This window comes from Lotus japonicus, chromosome 6 (genome assembly GCF_012489685.1).
Source record: "Lotus japonicus ecotype B-129 chromosome 6, LjGifu_v1.2".
Lineage (NCBI taxonomy): Eukaryota > Viridiplantae > Streptophyta > Magnoliopsida > Fabales > Fabaceae > Lotus > Lotus japonicus.
In genome coordinates this window covers 46039793-46057771 of record NC_080046.1, presented here as the reverse complement: position 1 = coordinate 46057771, position 17979 = coordinate 46039793, and the positions used below count along the sequence as shown (strand labels likewise).

The window sequence follows — 17979 nt, the reverse complement described above, 5'->3', positions numbered from 1 at the left end:
CATAAAAAGGAAATTGCAAGAAAATCATACAATTACAATCCCTTGTGTAAATTTACTTGAACAAAGGAAATTGCATTGAACACACAAAATTGCAGAGCACACGTAAAGCAAACATAGAAAAATCTCAAGACCATTGTGGTGATGATGTTGAGTGTGAAATTTTCATAGTCTAGCCCATAGTATTTCTGCCGGAAGTGGATATATCTGCATAGAAGAATTCCTTAAAAAGTTGCATGTGTGCCATTTGGAATAACATTAACACAGTAACAGAGTCATCCCCATTTGGGCTCGGAAGAATTATTGCCCTATCATGAAGAGACACGAATGCTAGGCCAAAGAACACAGGTTTTCCCCAACCAAAATCAGCTTCATATGCTGGCAAGCTCATCCAGCTTGCGATACGAAGATTAGGATTCCCAGAAAATGGGGTAACATTCTTACCTTTAACACCAAAATATAAAGCCCTTGCATCATCCAAATGCTCCTGACACCTTAGAACATCAATTTGTGACCTTATGTAGTCATCATTCTTTACCATCTCAATTGCTTCCCTCATCTTTTGTGCAACATAGCTCAAAGGCTCTGATGTGATTTCCCCAACATAACCTGTCGCTGTTGTATGTGTCAGAGCATTCCCCAAATAATTACTAGGTAGAGGTGGAACCATTGTGCTGCGATTTTCAGCATGGAACCTAACTTCAGTTGGTTGATTCTGATCCAGCTCACGAGCCTTTGATGCACATCTCCATATATGTGCTCCAATAACTTCAAATCTGCTATAAGGTCTTGAACTCTTGATGACCCTTGTTGAACATTACCATTGGCCTCCTTCTTGAGCTTCTCTACTTGCTCTGGTGTGAGTCTAAACAATTCTGAAATTACCTTCTTATTTCTTTCAACACTACAATCGGAGCTTCCTAGAATAAGTGGCAGAGGCTTCAACTCTTTGTGCTCAAAACGTGGTGCCAATGGAGGGTGTGAGAATTTAAGTATTGTTCGATCTAGAAAGGGAACTTCACGGGGATCTAGTGTGTCCCCTCGAACTATTTTCGCCCATGAGTTGATGAAACGAGTGGCACCAAGCCCATCAGACAAAGTGTGGAGCCAAGCAACCCCAATAGCAATTATGCCCTCATCATCACCATTGAATCTTGTGAGTTGCAGCACTAACAGGGGAAGCTCCTCAATAGGCTTAGTGTAATCAATTATTGGAACAAGTTCCTTGGTGGAGTCAGAGGGTGAAAAGTCTCCAAAATCAGCCATTGTTTTTGTTGTTTCAGCTTCAAGCATTATGACCCCTTTTGCGTTACAGTCAATTTCGATTCGACCATTTTGAGTGAAGTTCAAACGGCCAGCAACGGGATAGTAGTGAACTAGAATCTTGCTAAGAGAGTCCTTCATCCTCTCTATGCAATACTGGTCATGTTTTGCTTTGTAGATGTAGACAACGTCTGTGTGGCGTTCACCCATCATTTGATCCACATCGGACAGCCATAAATGACACTCTGGAGTTGGTTGATTCGGAAGGACAGTGTGAGAAGCAGGGCCGGCCCTGGGCCTGTGCAAGCAGGCCCACAGCCCAGGGCCTCCAAAAAGAAAGGGCCTCCAAAAAAAAATTCACATTAAACTTTCCTCAAAAAACAATTTAGTTATAATAATTAATGTTCAAGATGTTATTAATGACTTTAGCTGGTCTAGTGGTTAGTAACTGTTTAAGTTACTTTTATGTACCGGGTTCGAATCCCACATTTTAGGTTTTAACATGTTATTTGTTAATTAATTTTGTACTGAAAAAATTCAAAAATTAAAGCAAAAGGTCGCGTTTGATGGTAACCATTTTTTTCTGTTTCATGCAACATCATATTGTATATATCATCAATAAATATACAAGACAAGAAGAATAGAATCCGTACAAGTTGATTAAATTGTCTAAACTAGCATATATGGTTCTCTTATGCACGCTAAGCTAAGCTCGAAAATTTATCATCATATATCTAATATCAAGTTTCATAATTTCTGTTTTAATTGATTAATTTAATTAATCTGAAATTAAAGAAAGTCTTGAGCGAGTTTGTGTGTGTGTGTTTAATCTTTGAGAACTAAAAGTCATGGAAGAGTTACGTACTTACAAAAAAGATGATAGTGCCTTCTTATGATGATGAAGAATTGATGATCACCACTCGTATCCACAGCTGGAAAACGCAGTGTTGTCTCCTTCTCCCCCCTCTCCCTCTCCGTCTCCCTCTTTCTCTTTCTCTTTCTCTTCTTATTAAACGATCATCACGATGGTTTGCATCTGTGTTATCATAATCGGATCGGTGATCGACTCGGTCGAGACACTGGGTCAATGAGTCAATGGTTCAACCATTGGGTCACTGGTTGAACTGTTTGACTTGGAATATATTATTATTTAAAAAAATCATAATACAAATTAATACTAATATCTAATTATTTCAAATTGTAAATTTAAAACCTTCAAACAAACTAATATAAGTATTAAGTCTTATAATTATTATTACAATTTCACCTGAAATATTATTAATTCATCATAATTTAATTATTATTTTTTTTACCTAACAGACCTTTGTTTATTATGTAACAGAAATTAGCCTTCAAAAAAAAAATTTATGTAACAGAAATTCACCAATTTTTTTTTATGTAAGAGACACGTTCAAAAAAATATAACAGACCACAACTTTTGAGGTTGGGCCCAATACCACCAAAATAAAGTTTAACCAATAAAAAGAGAGCAATCAGTAAAAGGGCATGAGAGTGAGACAATGAGAAACCCTAGCAAATAGCAAACAATTGGGGCAGCACCACAATATCACAGCCGCACACAACACAAGCAATTCTCTCCCCCCTCTCTCTCTCACCCACAAGAGTAAGCAGTTCTCTCTCTCACGCTCTCTCCTTCTCTCCCACAAGACTTGATTTTCAACCAAAACTTAATGAAATCATGAATCTTTCTTCTCTTTCTGCAACTAAGGTGCTTCCCACTGTATGTTGTCTCTTTGACTTTTTTTCTTTCAAAAAAAAGGTTGAGTCTACGGTCCAACCGAGCTGACCCGAGTCACCGGTTTTGGACTGAACCGGCCGAGTTTTACCGGTTCCCACCGGGTTAGTTGCATGGCCGATCTGATGTGCGGCTAGGACCGGTATGGTACCCGGTTCCCGGTCAGACCGGTCAAACCGGACGGTCCGAGCCGAGTTTTATAACACTGGTTTGCATACTTCATAGACTCCATGAATATGATTTATTTATTTATTTTTTATTAAATTGCGCTAGCAATTCAGCCTACTTTGGTTAAAGAGCGTGTAGCGGCGGAGGCCAACTTTTAGGGGTGTGTTTGTTTTTTAGTTGTGACATCCAAAAGTACTTTCAAGTCGTATGTAACTTTGTGTCATTATGTTTAGCAAATTAAAAACCACATTCACACAACCCACTTTTTGCTTCAAACCAACTTTCATCTTAACTCTCCAAATTGTAACTTCTACATTCATTCAACATACTTTCAACCTCAAACTCTATTTTGAAATAAAAATATCCAAACATAAATCACATTAGAACCAACCCACTTTGACCCAAACTCTGTTTTGTAAACTGAAATCCAAACACACACTAGGTTGATAGGACCAAAATCAAATTAAAAAAATCTCATAAAACAAAATACATTATTTTTTCGTGACGAAATAAAACATTATTCGATTCTTGGGTTTACTACTAAATTAATTGGCACGCCATATGTAACACCCTGATTTCGGTGGCGTCACTTTAGTAACCAAAAATAAACTTAATGCGGAAAAACGTGAATATTTTTTTTTGATAATAACTAAGACAAGACTGAATTGAATAAAACCCAAATGCGAAAAGCAATAGAACTAATATACAATATATAAACAGCCCCCGCTGTAAGAAGCAACCTCGTCACGAGTAAACCTCCAGTGACGGAAGGAGAAAGATGTAACGCCCGTAGGCAATATGTACAAACCGAATGAAAGGGTGAAGTATCCGCAACACCATCCCTCAAAACTGAGAATAAGTTGACCCAATGGTCTGAAAATAAGACCCCCTAAGTCCAACCAACTCTCTGTGATTCCCGTAAGGCAACCACACAAAAAGCTATAGGCGGAACTACCCTGTCCCCCAAAGAAACAAATGAAGCAAAGACTGTCAGAGCTAAACTCTACTCCTACACTAATCCCATCTCGAGGAGCTCACACTAACACTCAATCCTACATGCTAGCATGATCGTCGTCCGAATTCGAAATCCAGAACGACCTAGTCTACATACACCATCCGTCCTCCTCTCGCAACCGCGATACGCTCCAGTTCCTGCATCTCAACCCTAGTTCCTCCCGAAGGATGAACCATCATGAATCAGCCCGCCAAAGACATCTGACAAAGGGCGTTTGTTCGCCAAAGCACACACAGAAGACGCGAGGGTCAACTCCAAAGAATTATATAAATAATACCACCAATAGATACCATTAAAAGATTAGCCACTTAGGCTTATAGCTAGGGATAACATCCTAGGGTTGCATATTTCTCAATGAACATAAACGACAGTAAATCACAGTTAACATGCCTCAAATAGAATTAACAAGTACCAAACACACTCATCAACTATGTCAGTATGCATGTTGCATGAAATGATATGCAGGTTAACTCAGTCAACCAATATGCAATCCGGAACGGATGGACATCAACGGATCAGCTCTAGCACCAGCCACGGTGGGACCATTTCGGCCCGCGTGCCTCTTATTCCAACGACAGCGGTAGTCAGATCAGCCGTAACCCGTAGGTCTGCCATTTCGGTCTGCTACAAGAGACGTCTACAGACGCTCTTACACGGAAATCCGGGTCTTATGACCATTTTGGAATCCGACGAGGTCCAGAGTACGTCCTGTGTTAATACCTCATTAATGTTGCATGAATGCAGGATGATTAGACAAACAACGTCTCCGAATCTCACTCGACACGTCGCCACGTGTTCTAGGTAAATTAAAGTCTCTAAAAGCTTACCCTAAGGTAAAGTCGATTCTGCGACAAAAGACACTTCTCAACAACAACACATAACCCACGATGATCTCCAAATCATCCGACTCATCTCAATCCGATGGTCGCAACTGCTCAACGAGCACAGAGTATCCACATACTCGGGAACTATCAATTCCCCGGACTTATCCCCAGGATAGCCCAACAACATAGCTGCTCCAACAGCACAACAACAAACGCGGCTCCAACAGCACAACAACAACACATACTCAACGCCTCTCAACTTTTTCAACACTAGGATCCGACGACACTTCTCGTTTTCCAACTAAGATTTGCATCCAAAGCTTCCTTTCGAGTTTATTATCATTAAATGAAGATTTAAAGGTTGTTTAATGTCTTATGAGTTTTCTTTTCAAAATAATATCCTTTTAGTCTTATCGCAAAATCTTATAAGTTCTCGGGATCTCCTAATCCCCAACTGACACCAGAGAATGTCTCGATCCATACAACACCACGACAAGGTCCGAATCTCATTCGTCCTATCACACTTTCTCAAAACTCTCAAAATAAAATCGGCATGACCTGCCCGCTATTCTCGCCATTCAGAATCTCAGATCTCATTGCAAAAGCATAAATACTCAGCACAACCAATCAACATGTCATATATCAACATATTAAGCAATAATCACATAGCACTTAGCATATAAGGCATGCACCACACATCCTAGATTATCCACATAGCACATAGCATGTAAGTCAATCTCAAAAACATTCAGTAGATGAATCATCTACATTGTCAGCCGAAGCCTCAGAAAACATTTTCAAGTCACACACAATCCAGTGCATAAACAGTAAACAATGTCGAAAGCATCGACCCTAAGCATTAACTAGAGATTCAGTGAGTAGCCCTCACCTGCAGATTCTCCAGGATTATCTTCTAAAGTTCCTTCACAATCAAAGCTTTGCTCCGCTGGAAATTCCTCAAAATCACCTTTAGAGCAAAACCACATAAATACTATCAGAATCTATCGGAAACTAAGCTATCAATACATCACTAAGGTTACACGAAGTAATCTATACTCTAAGGTACGATAATCTAGCGCGAAAGACAAGTTTTCGGAAAAGGAAATTTTCCTCCTCCTCCCCCTATAGGCTCGGCCACTTTAGGTAAAAACTGTCGCAGGGGTATTTTGGTCATGATTTTTAACTTAGGATTTTCAAAACTGAAATCCCAAAAACCAAATTTTGCAGGGACGTCACCAACGACGTTTATGACAACTAATCCTACTAGCACTAAGCTAAGGCGATAGTTTTCAGCCTAAAGGTTAAAGCTTTACTCCAAAAACTCAAAAAATGGGTATTTTAGGCTAAAATTGATTCCGGCGGAATTCCGGCGACATAACGGAAAATCTAACCCGGCAGAAGTGATCTTGGGCACGTAAGGAAGAGGTTTAGAATCAGAAATGAAAGATTCAGGATAGTTTTGCAAAAACCCATAAACTATCGGCTCAGAAAAGTCTACAGAAAAGCTATGGAAAAAGCGATCAGAGGTAAGGATTAGCGACTATACCTCGAAACCTTGAAGCAGTAACTAACGGATCAACGATCAAGCAAGTAATGAAGAAAATTCTTCTTCCTTCTTCCTTGGATGAACTCGCGGCCTTGAGGAGAGAAAATGGAGGAGTTTTGTGTTTTTTTCTCACTTGTTTGCTATATATAGAAGATGGAAATTCGCGGGAAAATGAAAGTTTCGCGAATCTGATTTTTCCGGCGTCATTCTCCGTGAATTCTAAGATATGTTTGGCAAAAGAATTCCAAAACTAAAATGAGGTCTCCTTATATTTTTGGCAACTAAAGCATAGTCGGTGTAAAACTATTTTACCCGATAAGTTGCTTTTTGCATCGAATGTCGGAATGGAAAACTTCCTTCTGAAGAAAGATTGAAATCATCAAGAGAAATGGGTGTACGCGTGTGGAATATTCATTTGAAGCTCTGAATAGAAAAAGTCTTCATTGTCGGTTGATTCTAGGGTTTTGAAATACCAGGGATTCGGTTTCGGCAAACTTCCGATGATTGGAATCGGATGTTCGTAGATCCTAGAGTTTCGCCTCGAAACGATTGTGATATATGGAAAAAGAGAAGTTCTAACATTTCTCTGAAGATTTTTGGAATTAACTTCCGTCGTGCCTAAAAGTGAAAATGAGCTATATACTAGGGTTTCTGACCTAGGTTTAAGCGTAAAACGATCGTGCTATAACTTTTATCGACTTCAATACGAACCTCAGACTTTTCCTGAACTTTCTCCTTCATACATTTATTTCATTTACTAAACTCTTGTTCAGGTTTCCCTTCGCCATGCATCAAACCTACTGGTGAATAAGAATTTATTCACTTGGTATAAACTGAAAAACTTGGGCCTTACATTACTACCCTCCAAAAAGAAAGTTTCGTCCTCGAAACTTAAGGGTTAGTAAAAAAAAATTCTGAATATTGTCCCTTGGTCTTTTCCTCTAACTCCCATATAGCACCGTCTGTGTCTTTGTTCCAAATAACTTGCACTAAAGCACTCTGCTTTCCCCTCGATTGTTTCACTCTTCTAGTCCCAATGCTGACCGACGGTGTCTCAAAAGACATATCATATTCCAACTCTATGTTGTCCGGTTCGACCACTTGCGTCAGGTCTCCGTTGGAAATAATATTTGTTGGCATTCGTGCAATCGCACAACCTTAACCACATGCTCCTTTTCTTTTGTTCGTCCAAAATGCTGATTTGAAACTCGGTACATTTCTATGTTCCGAAGTGAATGCTCAACTTGTCCCCGTGATGTTCACTCATGATCCAAAACTCAACTCGATCGTTTGATAACTCCTAGACGAACTATTGCCTTGGAATCTACTAGTCCATTAACGTCACTTCCAACTTCGTAATTATCCTCATTCGCACCATGAAATCAATCTTCTACTTAGTCACCATTCAAATTAAAACTCGACTTGAGTCTTAATACCCCGTACATGACAAGACCGATTCCCTTTAACACAATTTCATCCACGACTCATAAACTAATCATCCTCTCAATATCTAACAATCCATTATTGTCGTCTTCGTCCTCAAAACCTTCCTCACTCAAACCAATTTAGACTTACCGAAATCCCTAACACTTCGCATAAATCGAGGCTTATCCTCTAGAAGATCAAATCATATCTATACCTCAAGGGACTTAACTAGCCATTTTATCATCTCATCCTTCAACTTGCTGAGGTTTAACTACAATCGTAAATGCTAACACCACTAAATCTCTCATTCGTCCATGATCCTCAACTCCCGAAGTCAATCTTAATTCTAGGATTCTTATTCAACTGAGCAAAATTCACTTGCTAACTCTAACATGCATCACCGAAATCCATAACAAAGTTCCTTTCACTATTAGACTCTGAGTAGCTTGTCCAAATATGATAACTTCAAGTATTCATCTTAATACTAACACTTTCCTTCTTGTAACTTGATTACCATCTCGTCGATCAACTTCTTAATCTCCCAATCAAATTATGACAAACTTCAAGTCCTACACACTTATGACAAGAATTAATAGACTTAAAACCTAAACCTTTCCAAGTTTGGATCTCTGATGCTCTGTAACTCTTCAACATTTCCTAAAAGAATATTCATCTCCTAAAACTACAACTCCTTCGCAAGGAAAACAAATACTTAATGAGAACTTTTTCCTCCCAAACTCAACTAATCTTCGATCAACTCAAGTTAATCTTAGCAATCCTTCTATCAAAGTCCATAGCCAGCTGTGATTCCGAATATCACCCCCTCAATATTAAGTTGATCAGGCCTAATACATCGAAGGTGGAAATCTAAAAAAACCTACTGGAACAGTCAATGAGTTCCTATCATCCAATAGTCACAAATATCCTGACATCACATCCTCAACGATTCCGCTACGGAACTACACGCCCTCAACATCATACGTATACCATCCATAAGAAATCTCTATGAGATTCATTCTTCAGCTTCTAGCTTCTGATTAAACGCATCGGTACAAGACTACTTTCTAGGCTTAACGTGTTATCTTAAACCTCGTGTACTTCTATAGCTAAAATACTAACTACGGTCAAATAAGGCATTAATAGGCGTAATAACTATAAGGTCAAAGCTCAAACAGTATAAGTAAGATAGGTGTGCTTGCACACGCTACGCGAGTAATGGAACATATTATACTAGAATGAGAAAGAATGGTTAGAAGGTTACCATCGTTCTTGCGCTCTCCTCTGGCTGACCCCTCAGCTCTCTCACCATCCATGGTGTAGACTCTCGCCTTTGCAGCAGGACGCTTTCCTCGAGCAGTGTTGACGGTTGGTTCCGTCTTGAGTGCCCTGCACTTCACAGCTAGATGTCCCACTCGGTTACAATTAAAACATCTCGGTCCAGTCGCTGAGCACTCGTTAGCAAAATGTCCAGTCTCCCCGCACCTGAAACATGACACTTGTTTCCTTGCCCCTCTAGCCATGGCGGAAGACTTGCCCTTCATCTTGTCATCAGACGGTCCCGCCTGGAACGTCCTACAGTTCACGGCCAAATGTCCACGTTGTTTGCACTTGCAGCATTTTGGTCCAGTCACTAAGCACTGAAAGGCGTAGTGTCCAAGCTTTCCACAACGGTAGCATGACACAGCCTCCTGACCAATAGTTGCAGTCGTCGACTTGCGTGATCCTGGAATAGGGTCTCTTCCCTCAGGATGCTGGTATGGCTTCCACAATCGGTACTCCTGAGAACCCGATCTCACTGGTCCTCCAGTTCCAACTCGGCCTAATCCACTATGCTGGTACTTGGACACCTCGTTTAGCAGTTGAGGTTGCTCACGTGCAGCCTCCTCAGCGCGTCTGTAAGCGTCCTCGGTAGCCTGGTTCATCATTGCCTCAATCATTGTAGCAATCGCCTTTGCCATTCGATCAGGGCTTACCATCCTATGCTTAGTCAAACAAACAGTTAGTACTCATCACAAGATAGTCTCTGGCATAACTATACAATATGATTAAGCAATAACTTCAATCAATTCTAAGCGAAAAATCGCTTGCAGACAATCAATTTTCACTCTTTTCAGAGTCACACAACCTAGCACAGAAGACCTATTCCCCAACAACTCCCGAAAGACTCGACCGTGCTCTGATACCACAATGTAACACCCGATTTCGGTGGCGTCACTTTTGTAACCAAAAATAAACTTAATGCGGAAAAACGTGAATATTTTTTTTTGATAATAACTAAGACAAGACTGAATTGAATAAAACCCAAATGCGAAAAGCAATAGAACTAATATACAATATATAAACAGCCCCCGCTGTAAGAAGCAACCTCGTCACGAGTAAACCTCCAGTGACGGAAGGAGAAAGATGTAACGCCCGTAGGCAATATGTACAAACCGAATGAAAGGGTGAAGTGTCCGCAACACCATCCCTCAAAACTGAGAATAAGTTGACCCAATGGTCTGAAAATAAGACCCCCTAAGTCCAACCAACTCTCTGTGATTCCCGTAAGGCAACCACACAAAAAGCTATAGGCGGAACTACCCTGTCCCCCAAAGAAACAAATGAAGCAAAGACTGTCAGAGCTAAACTCTACTCCTACACTAATCCCATCTCGAGGAGCTCACACTAACACTCAATCCTACATGCTAGCATGATCGTCGTCCGAATTCGAAATCCAGAACGACCTAGTCTACATACACCATCCGTCCTCCTCTCGCAACCGCGATACGCTCCAGTTCCTGCACCTCAACCCTAGTTCCTCCCGAAGGATGAACCATCATGAATCAGCCCGCCAAAGACATCTGACAAAGGGCGTTTGTTCGCCAAAGCACACACAGAAGACGCGAGGGTCAACTACAAAGAATTATATAAATAATACCACCAATAGATACCATTAAAAGATTAGCCACTTAGGCTTATAGCTAGGGATAACATCCTAGGGTTGCATATTTCTCAATGAACATAAACGACAGTAAATCACAGTTAACATGCCTCAAATAGAATTAACAAGTACCAAACACACTCATCAACTATGTCAGTATGCATGTTGCATGAAATGATATGCAGGTTAACCCAGTCAACCAATATGCAATCCGGAACGGATGGACATCAACGGATCAGCCCTAGCACCAGCCACGGTGGGACCATTTCGGCCCGCGTGCCTCTTATTCCAACGACAGCGGTAGTCAGATCAGTCGTAACCCGTAGGTCTGCCATTTCGGTCTGCTACAAGAGACGTCTACAGACGCTCTTACACGGAAATCCGGGTCTTATGACCATTTTGGAATCCGACGAGGTCCAGAGTACGTCCTGTGTTAATACCTCATTAATGTTGCATGAATGCAGGATGATTAGACAAACAACGTCTCCGAATCTCACTCGACACGTCGCCACGTGTTCTAGGTAAATTAAAGTCTCTAAAAGCTTACCCTAAGGTAAAGTCGATTCTGCGACAAAAGACACTTCTCAACAACAACACATAACCCACGATGATCTCCAAATCATCCGACTCATCTCAATCCGATGGTCGCAACTGCTCAACGAGCACAGAGTATCCACATACTCGGGAACTATCAATTCCCCGGACTTATCCCCAGGATAGCCCAACAACATAGCTGCTCCAACAGCACAACAACAAACGCGGCTCCAACAGCACAACAACAACACATACTCAACGCCTCTCAACTTTTTCAACACTAGGATCCGACGAAACTTCTCGTTTTCCAACTAAGATTTGCATCCAAAGCTTCCTTTCGAGTTTATTATCATTAAATGAAGATTTAAAGGTTGTTTAATGTCTTATGAGTTTTCTTTTCAAAATAATATCCTTTTAGTCTTATCGCAAAATCTTATAAGTTCTCGGGATCTCCTAATCCCCAACTGACACCAGAGAATGTCTCGATCCATACAACACCACGACAAGGTCCGAATCTCATTCGTCCTATCACACTTTCTCAAAACTCTCAAAATAAAATCGGCATGACCTGCCCGCTATTCTCGCCATTCAGAATCTCAGATCTCATTGCAAAAGCATAAATACTCAACACAACCAATCAACATGTCATATATCAACATATTAAGCAATAATCACATAGCACTTAGCATATAAGGCATGCACCACACATCCTAGATTATCCACATAGCACATAGCATGTAAGTCAATCTCAAAAACATTCAGTAGATGAATCATCTACATTGTCAGCCGAAGCCTCAGAAAACATTTTCAAGTCACACACAATCCAGTGCATAAATAGTAAACAATGTCGAAAGCATCGACCCTAAGCATTAACTAGAGATTCAGTGAGTAGCCCTCACCTGCAGATTCTCCAGGATTATCTTCTAAAGTTCCTTCACAATCAAAGCCTTGCTCCGCTGGAAATTCCTCAAAATCACCTTTAGAGCAAAACCACATAAATACTATCAGAATCTATCGGAAACTAAGCTATCAATACATCACTAAGGTTACACGAAGTAATCTATACTCTAAGGTACGATAATCTAGCGCGAAAGACAAGTTTTCGGAAAAGGAAATTTTCCTCCTCCTCCCCCTATAGGCTCGGCCACTTTAGGTAATTAGGAGACTCGATTTTTCTTCGATCAAACTTGGTTCCTATGCTATCATTAGCCGTAACTAAGGTTATTCTGAACTCGGAAAAATTATCGGATCAAAAACTGTCGTAGGGGTATTTTGGTCATGATTTTTAACTTAGGATTTTCAAAACTAAAATCCCAAAAACCAAATTTTGCAGGGACGTCACCAACGACGTTTATGACAACTAATCCTACTAGCACTAAGCTAAGGCGATAGTTTTCAGCCTAAAGGTTAAAGCTTTACTCCAAAAACTCCAAAAATGGGTATTTTAGGCTAAAATTGATTCCGGCGGAATTCCGGCGACATAACGGAAAATCTAACCCGGCAGAAGTGATCTTGGGCACGTAAGGAAGAGGTTTAGAATCAGAAATGAAAGATTCAGGATAGTTTTGCAAAAACCCATAAACTATCGGCTCAGAAAAGTCTACAGAAAAGCTATGGAAAAAGCGATCAGAGGTAAGGATTAGCGACTATACCTCGAAACCTTGAAGCAGTAACTAACGGATCAACGATCAAGCAAGTAATGAAGAAAATTCTTCTTCCTTCTTCCTTGGATGAACTCGCGGCCTTGAGGAGAGAAAATGGAGGAGTTTTGTGTTTTTTTCTCACTTGTTTGCTATATATAGAAGATGGAAATTCGCGGGAAAATGAAAGTTTCGCGAATCTGATTTTTCCGGCGTCATTCTCCGTGAATTCTAAGATATGTTTTGGCAAAAGAATTCCAAAACTAAAATGAGGTCTCCTTATATTTTTGGCAACTAAAGCATAGTCGGTGTAAAACTATTTTACCCGATAAGTTGCTTTTTGCATCGAATGTCGGAATGGAAAACTTCCTTCTGAAGAAAGATTGAAATCATCAAGAGAAATGGGTGTACGCGTGTGGAATATTCATTTGAAGCTCTGAATAGAAAAAGTCTTCATTGTCGGTTGATTCTAGGGTTTTGAAATACCAGGGATTCGGTTTCGGCAAACTTCCGATGATTGGAATCGGACGTTCGTAGATCCTAGAGTTTCGCCTCGAAACGATTGTGATATATGGAAAAAGAGAAGTTCTAACATTTCTCTGAAGATTTTTGGAATTAACTTCCGTCGTGCCTAAAAGTGAAAATTAGCTATATACTAGGGTTTCTGACCTAGGTTTAAGCGTAAAACGATCGTGCTATAACTTTTATCGACTTCAATACGAACCTCAGACTTTTCCTGAACTTTCTCCTTCATACATTTATTTCATTTACTAAACTCTTGTTCAGGTTTCCCTTCGCCATGCATCAAACCTACTGGTGAATAAGAATTTATTCACTTGGTATAAACTGAAAAACTTGGGCCTTACACCATATGCACCATATATTAATTTATTGAAGTATTATTGCTAGCTACACAACAAAATAGACTATAAACCTTGTCACTTGACCATTTCAATGATTGTTTTGAATTAGCTTCTGGCATGAGGGTGAATTTTCATAAGAGTAAGTTGGCAGGGGTCTCGGTTGTGGGGTCTGCAGTGGCTCGTTTTGCTTCTTTGTTGAACTGTAGGACTATGACTACTCCCTTCATATATTTGGGTATTCAGTGAAGGTATGAAAAACGGTAGAAAGGGGGGGTTTGAATAACGTTTTCAGAATAAAACTTCCACCTTAAAGATTTTAACAAATCTTTCAAGAACAAAGTGCTTAAGATAAGAGATAGAAAAGCACACAAGGATTTTATCCTGGTTCACTTGATGAATCACTCAAGCTAATCCAGTCCACCCGTTAAGGTGATTTCTTCCTTCTTAGAATGAAGGCAATCCACTAATCAGGTAAATGTTACAACTGCACTTGAAATCTACAAGTGACTAACAATACACTGACTTAGCTCACACTAAGATTCACTCTCTTAGTCTTCTCTAGGATCCGATCAAACTTGATCTCCTAAAGGTAACTAAACAACTGTTTAAGAAAGAATGTTTACAAAGAATTTCCTTCTGAAAAGCTAAGAGTAAACACAATGAATTCAGATGAAAGAATGCTTAGAAGGTTTTGAATATAGCTTGCGCGTGTGAGATTCTTCCAACAGCATCTTTCATTCTTCAGCCTCTATTTATACTCCAAGGATTAGGGTTTGAACGCTGCATGGAAATGCTACCTTTGGAGGGCAGTTCTGGAAATTCCAGCTTCTGCTGTGGCTGAGAGTGTTAGGTAGGTCGTCAGGATAGTACATTTGCTTTTGTACTTGGATAGTGACTTGTCCTTTAAACCTAGTCGACTTCTGATCAGGGGAATGCTTCATGTTGGAACTTGTGAAGCTCGTTGATCAGAGTCAGAGGGAAGCACAGATCCTCTGACCGTTGTATCTTCTGATTCTGAACTCAGAGGGAAGTACATGGTCTTCAAAGTCATCTTGCTTCTGGACATCAGAGTTTCCACTTTTCAGCTTCTGGATCTTCAGAGTCTTCTACACCATCAGAACATCTGAACCTTCAGAGTTTCTTGGTTGTCAGAACGTCTGGATCTTCAGAACTTCAAGCGTTTCTACTGTTCAGAGTGAACATAGATGTTGCGAAAGCGTTGCTTGGGTCACTCTTTATGCACAGTGCTTCTGATTTTTGTGAGATTAAATTGAGGTCAGAGCCTGTAAATAGCACACTCAGAAAAACACGTTAGAGTACCATAATTGTTCATACTAAAATGTTAACTTGTAATCATCAAAACATAGAGTTGTACTACTCGATCAAAACTTGATCTTACAATCTCCCCCTTTTTGATGATGACAAAACCAAGTATTTTGATGAACAATTCTTAAACAATAAACTGAATTCACTTAGAGTTTAGAGAGATAGAATAAGACTTATCCTGATGTGAATAGTTTATTTTGCTCATTCTGAATCCAAGTCACAGCTTGATTCTGAGCATAGCTCCCCCTGAATCTAAGACTTAATGAAAACGTTAGAAATGTCTAGATTCTGAGCTAAATAATGTAAGAGTTCAGAGTTAAGGCGTATGACATAGATGAAATAGAATAATCAGAGCGCATAAGTATTCAGAGTCAACAATAAGGATATCAGAGTCAAATAGAATCACTTCAGAAGAAGTGAAATGTATTCCTTGTATTTGCCCAGTGACACATCTATGGTCATAAAGGTGGAACTCTTAAATTCTCCAAAATAAAAATAAATCACACTTACACAGCTTACACATCAAAAACTGGGTGTACTCCCCCTTTTTGTCATAAGCAAAAAGTATGGGGTGTGAAAAACTTAGCTTGAAGTATAAGGTACTCCCCCTTAGAGAAGGTCTAAGTTTAAAAACGATATGGAGAAATAAACGATGCATGAATAAGAGTTACGCGAATTAAAGAAGGGAGTTAAAGCATAAGAAGAACGTTTACCACCGACCACGGGAGTAAAGAGAAGCTTCAGTTACCAAGGACTTAACCTCGAGAAACTGTAAGAGCAATAACTTCCAAGGAGAGAATGAAGCTTATATAAAGCGATTTAGAAGAGAGTAAGCTTCACAACTCGATCAATACCATAAAAAGAAATGGCTTCATACATGGTTGCACTGGAAGAGCTCAGAAGGAAAGCCTTCGAGGAAGACATGTTCCTTAACATTCGGCACCCTGATTGTACACGAACGATACACGAGCTGACGAAGGCATTGCTTGAAGAGGATCTTGCTCCAGATCTGGAGAAAGATCTGTAGTTCTTTTGATTGGCTGCATTTTGCTCAAACCATGATGTGCAACCATATGTGCCAACATCTGGAGCAACATGGTGGAAGTTCATATGTTGTTGGTTCAGTCGTTAAAGTCAAGTTTGTTGTGAGGTTGTTGATTGTATGGGATTCAGAAGATTTATTCTATGTTGTGCGTTTTATCTTCTGAAGGCGTGTTTGTTTTAATCTTGGCTGAAGTAACAAGATTGATAACGTGTGAACCAAGTCTATCTCAAAGTTTGAATTCTGTTTTACTTGGTTCTGTTGTTTTATTCTGGTAAGATTTGATTCCTTGAAGATTCTTTCCAGAAGTGTGTTAGTGGACTCTATGACGTTCAGCCCATTGAAGATCCAAGCCTCAAGTGAACGTCTATATAAAGGAGCTTATAAACCCTAGTTGGATAGGGGATTCAGAGTGATAGATACTGATCTTAGGGTTTTTGTTTGTGAGTCCTCTTGTGAGTTTTGTACCAACTTAGTGCTTTCGTTCATCTAAGTACTAAGTTGATTTGTTTAGTTGAGTTGTAATCTCATCAAACTTGTTTATTGATAAACATGACTTGATCGCTGTGGCAGTGGTCATTAGGGGTTAGAGAAAGTTTTCTCATAGCTTAGAGGAGAAGGGCTAAGCTAGATTCACTTGTGTAATAGTGGTGGACATAAAAGAGGCTCTATACTAAGGGGGAGTACTTAGGTATAGGAGGGACTTTCATGTGACCTGTGAGCTATTATTTGATAGTGAATTGACTCCTGGATTGGTATCCTCCAGACGTAGGTGATGTTCACCGAACTGGGTTAACAACTTCTTGTGTTTGTCTGTTTAACTGTTGTTTATTTTTAATACTCTGATTGTGTTTTGTTGTGCTACACGTTGTTGTAACATTGGGCATCACATCTGTCCTAGGCGAATACGAATTTCAATTGGTATCAGAGCAAGCACCCTGTTCTGGTTGGGTGAGCTCCAGGGAAGACAGATTCGGTTCAAATGGACAACTCAAAGGAAGGTGGCTCTGTGAATAGACCACCTATTCTGGATGGCACCAACTACGACTACTGGAAGGCTCGTATGATTGCGTTTCTCAAATCAATTGACAGCAAGACCTGGAAGGCTATTGTCAAAGGTTGGAAACATCCGGTGAACATACCCAAGGAAGGGTCATCTGTTGGTGAGTTGAAACCTGAGGATGAATGGAACAAAGAAGAGGATGAGGAGGCGTTGGGTAACTCTAAAGCGCTAAATGCTATATTCAATGGAGTGGATAAAAACATGTTCCGATTGATCAACACTTGCACTGTGGCAAAGGATGCTTGGGAGATTCTCAAGACTGCTCATGAGGGGACTTCCAGAGTTAGAATGTCAAGGCTTCAGATTCTAACAACTCAGTTTGAGAACTTAAAGATGAAGGAAGATGAGACTATCTCTGATTTTCATATGAGACTGCGTGATATGGCAAACTCCTCTTTTGCTTTGGGAGAACAAATGTCAGAGGAGAAGCTTGTGAGAAAGATTCTCAGATCTCTTCCTAAGAAGTTTGACATAAAAGTAACTGCTATTGAAGAAGCTCAAGACATAAGTAGTATCAAGGTGGATGAGCTTATTGGATCCTTGATGACTTTTGAATTGACTCAGAATGATAGACCTGAGAAAATAAATAAAAGCATT

General features: G+C 40.0%; 1 pseudogene; it reads right to left on the bottom strand.

Moving 5' to 3' along the window:
• Window positions 1-3248, bottom strand: LOC130725415 (hydroxycinnamoyl-CoA:piscidic acid hydroxycinnamoyltransferase-like; annotated as a pseudogene).
• Between the last annotated feature and the right edge of the window lie 14731 nt (window positions 3249-17979).